Source organism: Desmodus rotundus, chromosome 3, assembly GCF_022682495.2.
Source record: "Desmodus rotundus isolate HL8 chromosome 3, HLdesRot8A.1, whole genome shotgun sequence".
In the NCBI taxonomy this organism is placed as follows: Eukaryota; Metazoa; Chordata; class Mammalia; order Chiroptera; family Phyllostomidae; genus Desmodus; species Desmodus rotundus.
This window is the reverse complement of record NC_071389.1, coordinates 125,394,229-125,400,549: the sequence shown is the minus strand read 5'-3', so window position 1 is coordinate 125,400,549 and position 6,321 is coordinate 125,394,229. Positions and strand designations below refer to the sequence as shown.

At 32.6% G+C, this 6,321-nt stretch overlaps 1 pseudogene; it reads left to right on the top strand.

Annotated features, from left to right (window-relative positions):
- The first annotated feature begins 5,646 nt into the window (after positions 1-5,646).
- Positions 5,647-5,765, top strand: LOC112316328 (U2 spliceosomal RNA; annotated as a pseudogene).
- Positions 5,766-6,321: the final 556 nt, after the last annotated feature.

Here is a 6,321-nt window from a genome sequence, read left to right as displayed (position 1 = left end):
AATAAATTCCACATAGCCCCCAAATCTTAACTATTATGTAGTTACTCTTAACTAGTAGTTTATACAAACACTGTTTTATTTCTCTGATATAAGCTAAAAGAAACTTCTTAGAAAATTAAATTGAAATAAGCATGTTGTGATATAAAAATAGTAAGTAAAATCAAGGCAATTTTTAGCTTTCTCATTTAAATGAAGGAAGAAAAATGTTTTATTTTAGTACCATCTTGAAAAACACCACAAAATAAGTGAAAATGTAGCGATTTTTATTTCTCCATCTTGCAAATGTAGCTTTAAAGATAACAATCTGGAATTTTTCAATCAATTTATTTGTCCACTTGATTGTTTTCTCACAGAGGATTTAAAGAGCTTTCAAATAACAATTCCCTCAGCAGAGATATTTTACATTTGCAGTTATGTCTCCTGTAATGGAGAAAACAAATAGAGGATGATGTTTCTATCATTTACAGTCATTTTCTTTCATCTAAATAAGAATAAGAAAAAAATAAAAATCCTAGTCCGTGAGATAGAAAAAAGAAAAAAAAAAAGCATGTGTTGAGAAACTGTGATGATGACATATTGATTTTTATATTTTATATGTTTAGGAGAAAATGTGAAATAAATAAAATTCCAGGCAAGCCTGAAAAATGTCCAGTGCACACTATTCCACGGTGGGTCTCTAGACCAAGATTTCATTAACTGCCATTAAATTGTCTGCATCTGGTGTGGGCTCCTTAAAGCAAGCAGCCCAGGGCAGACATGGAGACAATGGTATGCATTGTCCTTCAGAAGCCATCATTTTCCAAGCTGAAGCATCTTCATGTAATCCAACAGAAACCACGTTCTCAAGGGCCATTTTAACCAGATGTTCAAACAGCTTTAATTCATCCCCCAGGAAACCAATTTAGACTTTTGATACAATATCTGTCTCTTCTTATTAAAAATTATCTTAGTTTTCATTTGCTCTTAGTTGGATTTTTGAGAAGTATTTTTTTCACTAACCAGCAGGGCTGTTATAATTATAAATTGGTATCTAAAATATAGATAAATAATATATAGATAAAAATTAGCTGTCACTATTTGTGATTCTGTGCATCTCTAGGGAACTCCCTTAGTCAAAACAACTTTGCTGGAATCTTTCAAACATCTCTCATTTTTAGAAGAACATTATTACAAGATTTATTTTCTTCTGTATCATTTAACAACTATTATGTATATCTCAACAACTACAGTAAATCACTATAAGGTAAAACAAGCTTATAGATATATAAGAAATTAATTCATCATCCTGCATTATAGTCATATAACTACATGTTAAAAATGAAGATTAAAAAGTTTAACAGAACATTTTTATTAAAAATTTTGTATTATACATTTAGATCTTTAAACCATTTCTCCATGTAACACAGCTTTTGTTAATTTATTTTATTGTCTCTCTCCCTTAATATGTAAATTACATGATGTTCTTAAGTTTTGTTTATGTTCGTTGCTTTAGGCCTCATAGCAAAATGCCTGGTATGTACTTGGCACACAATAAGCATTTGCTGAGTGAGTGAGCAAGTGAATAAAGTCTACTTAAATATGATACCAGAAAAAAATAAAATAATATTTTTCTTTCATTACTTAAAAAATTTAAATGCCAAGGTGTAAAATGAAAAAAAAATGCTTATAAGTCCAAACTGTTGATAAATATAGATTTTTGTTTTCAGATTTATCTGAGTATAAATCTTGGATTTTGCCACAGACTTTCTATAATTCCAAGCAAGTAACTTAACCTCTCTAGTTTTTATTTCCTTATCTGTAAAATATGGCATCTACAAAAGTACCTGACAAAAACAAATGCTGAAATAAAAATAATTGCCATTCTCTTTCAGAAATGTTGGGAGATCACTTAAAGAGAAAAAAACTACTAGTAAATGTCAAATGGAAGCACAAAATTACTTTATGGAATGTTCTGTTAGTACTTAACGTTGCTAAAGTCGCTGAGAAATTATATATTTCCATACCCCACACAAAACATAAACTAGCATCTTCTTAAATCAACCTATTCCACGTGTGATCTTGCAAATCATAGACCCGCTGTGTAACTCATATAGTTTCACGTTGGACTTTGTGCCTTGTATAATTATAGCAATTGGGATATTATGCCTGCTGTCAGAGCATATCAATCTATTATCACACCAAAGTAGGAAGAATGCTTTCGGATAGCTTTTCTTAAGCTGATGTAAAGTAAAAACCAAGTCATATAATAGTCCTTCACTTATACATGGAATCTAATGAACAAATAAACTAACCAAAAATAGAAAGAGATTCATAGATACAAAGAACAGACTGACAGCTGTCAGAGGTGAGGGGGATTAGGGGGTTGAGGGAAAAAGGTGCAGGGATTATGCAAACAACAACAACAAAGTAACCCTCATAGACACAGTATGGTGATTACAAGAGGGAAAGGGGACCAAGGGAAGTAGAAGAGAGTAGAGAGAGTAAAGGGAGTAAAGGGGGATAAATGGTGATGGGAAGAGACTTGACTTGAGATGGTGAACACACAGGACAATATATAGATAATGTATTATAGAATTGTACACCTGAAACCTATATAATTTTATTAACCAATGTCACTCCAATAAATTCAATAAAACTTAAAATTAAAAATTTAAAGTCTTGTTTCCCTTTCTCTTTTTTATTAGTGAAGTTCTTCATTAAATTTGAGACAATAGGTAGAAAAGAAATTATGGAGACAAATAGTACTATGGTTATGTTTTTTTCTGATGCTAAGATATCTATACTTCAAGTGACAAGATCAATCAGTCATCCAGATGTATTTGACCGGTTGCTCACAAGTGATTATTTCTGAACAAGTTCAGTGTTCAGAAGCAATTGCTTTGTAGGAGTGAAATTGATGAAGTAAGTCAAGCTGGATTTGAATCTAGGATTTACTACATAATAGCTGGACAACATTAGACAAACTACCACAACCTTCCCAAATCTCATTATCTTAACTCTCCACAGTCCTTTCAGCATAATATACTTTGAATAATTTATGTTTTGAGATAGTATAGGTAGAGTCAGTATCTAAATCATAACTGATATTTAGTAATTATCATAGTTATCATTTACCCCAAACTCATGCTTGCCTGTCTAGCATGTAATAGAACTCTATTATAGGTAGAATCAGAAGAATAACAAGCTAAGGACATTTTAGCATCTTGGTGACAATTGCCAATGACTCTGTGCCCACGCTTCTTAGTTTATTCATTGAACTCCTGGCCCTCAGATTATATATATATTTTCTTCCTTATTATTCATTGCACTTAACTTCTGATTATTCTCTTACTGATTTTATTTCTAGCACTCACTAAGATTTATGGCTAAGAAATTTCTTTGTAAAATTCTGGTTAAGAATAGCCTACTCTCAACCCTCGGTGTCAATATACATCACTTCTGCTTTCTTCACCTTGACTAGAATTAAATCACACGACTCCTCCTTACTGCAAGGGAAGCTGGGAAACATAATTTATCTGTGAGCCCATAAAGTAAAGGAGAACATTGATTGTGGTGAACAGAAAAAATATCACAATTGTTGAATCTAGCTTTTAATGATCTGTCCTCTGTCTGTTTTTGCCATCTATCAGTTTATTTCTGCTGTAGACTTGTAAGCTGATTTATTTGCCCAAAACATTTTTAGGACATTGAAGTTGCTGCTTCCTCTTGCCTGAAGCACACTACCTCTAGATTATTCATTCCTGAATCTTTCTGACCTTGCAGAATTTAGCTCCAGTGTCGCCCTTGGGAGTCATCTTCTCTGATTTCCCATTCCAAATGCCAACTCACAAACATTTTCTTTTCTATGTCCTTGTTTAACTGCCCTAAAAAGAATCACTTTTTCAATATCTTCTGAGGTGAACTACCCAGAGGTATGCCAAACTATGTTCAGGGCACAATCCTTCATAAAGCTATCATTACTTTATCATTACCAGCCTCAAGTTTGGGGGTTCCTAGGAGCCCTGTAATTTTTTGTCAAAATTTGGAGGGTCTTACTACCTCCTAAGTTTTGATAATTTACTAGGACAAATTATACAGCTCAGAAAATGCTATAGTTTCATTATAGCAAAAAAATGTACAAATAAAAACCAACCAAAAGAAGAGACACATAGGAAAAGGTCTCAAGGGTCCCAGATGCAAAGCAATTAGTTCCCTTACTCCACTGAGTCAAAACAAGTCACCATCCCTGCACATTCATGAGTGTTACCAACTGGGAAAACACACCCAAGCTACAGTGTCCAATTTTTATTGAAGTTACATTTGTTGGAGAGTCATTGATTGAGTCATTAGCCCTGTGGCCAAACTCAAATATCTAGGACTTCTCCTCAACATCTCAGAGGTCAGCTGCTATAGCTTGACTCAAAACTCAACTCTTTAAATCACCCAGTTAGTTTTTCTGACATGACCATCCCTCATTCCGAGTCTATTAGTACAATCTGTCTAGGAACCTATCACAAATCATCTCCTTAGCAGAAATGATAAGGATCCACCATAAATAAAAAAAGATACTTCTGTAACTTACAATATTCCAAGTATGTAGAACCATCTCCTAAGAACTGAGGCAAAAACCAGCCAAATTCTTTTTTATATAACACTTTCTCTGAAATGATAGTATGCATTTATTTTTAACTTTCTACATTTTTGCCTTTAGTGCAGAAGGGTACCTGGCAAATAATAGGTGATAAAATAACTATGTATAAAATAAAAAAAAGCTATGAATTAGAAGTTCTGCCCTTAACAGTTCAATAGACAGCTGTTGGCAACCAGGTGGTTCCGGAGGCAACCTGAAGCTGTAGTGTGCGAGTCCTAAAATAATTATGGAGAGAAATATGTCCTTGTCCATTGTTGTCTGGTCTTCCTTGAATCTTAGCTCTACTAAATGTGTGGTGTAAATGCTCTTGCTTCATTTCCCAATTACCACGCAGTGAACTCTTTCTACCTGTTGGGAGGGATCAAATGAGATGTCTGAAAAGCTGTTTTGAGGTCACCTGATATTTTTAAATCTTTAATAGCTGTCATTTTTATTGAGAATACTGTGATTATGGTGTACAAAGGTTTGGAGTCATTGAAATGGAAGAGTAACTAAAGTAAATTAAGCACCATTTTAGCCTTACGGGGATCAGTACAATGTAGCCAAAAGTATTCATTAAATAACTTCCCTGTTCTTATGGAAACCCAGGTAATAATTTACTTAATTTAATTTGAAATTAACCATACCAGTTGTTCTATGGGGAAATCAGACAACCTAAGTCCTAGAAAAAAAAATATTTACATCAGAAAGATTATAGCAAAATGTCCTTGAATGCAGAGAATGTATTTATTCAGATTTGTCCTTCTTCTTGGTGTCTTAACTGGTACCCAACAGTAAGATTAAACTAAATGAAGTAAATTTAAGAGAATAGATAAATTGAGCATATTTGTATATTATTAAATCTAAAAACATATGTACTACATTTACTAGGCTATATACATTTATGAAATTATTATTATGAAAATGGCTCAGAGATCAAAAAAGTTCAAAGAATTCAGTGTTGGACCTTTTCATTTAAATTCTTCTACTGTTGATTATGACTATATTAAAATTTAATGTATAAAATCAAAAGATATATCTCTTCTCGGCTTTTTGGCTAAGATCAAGTGTCGTATCTGTTCTTATTAGTTTAAAATCAAAAGATAAACTAATAAAAATCATGTTTAGCAGTTTTCAAAAGCCATTTTTAACCTACAGTTACTACTTTTCTAATTGAAAAAGATTAAAAATCAAAAGTTAAAAATAATACTGTTTTTGGTTCATATGAAATTAACAAACATATGAATTGTACTGCTCATAAATTTAAAATGTTTAACCACATTTAAGAAAAGCACATTTTATTTTTTCTATACCAAGAATATTATGTGAAATTTCATTAAACTTATAATCATATAATTTATATAAAAATAATCATAGAGTAAGTACTCAACTGAAGGAACAGCCACAGGAAGACAGGAAGCAGAGAGGAAACTTGAGGTTTACTTTGCTGAAGGTGTGTTCCACTGGATTTGAGTACAGTGAGGTCGGGTACTGTGTCAAACAGAGACTAATATGCATAACGAACTCGAAGTTCCAGCATACAGCTGTATGAACTCGAGAGAGAAGAAACATGTGGAAACTGCCCTGAAATGAATGGTATTTTAACTTCATTTCAACAAATACTTTCTGAGTTGGTTTGATACAAAACACGGCATTCAGAACCACAACTATCACAAATGGTAATTCTTGAAGCCCATTCATAGAAACATTGT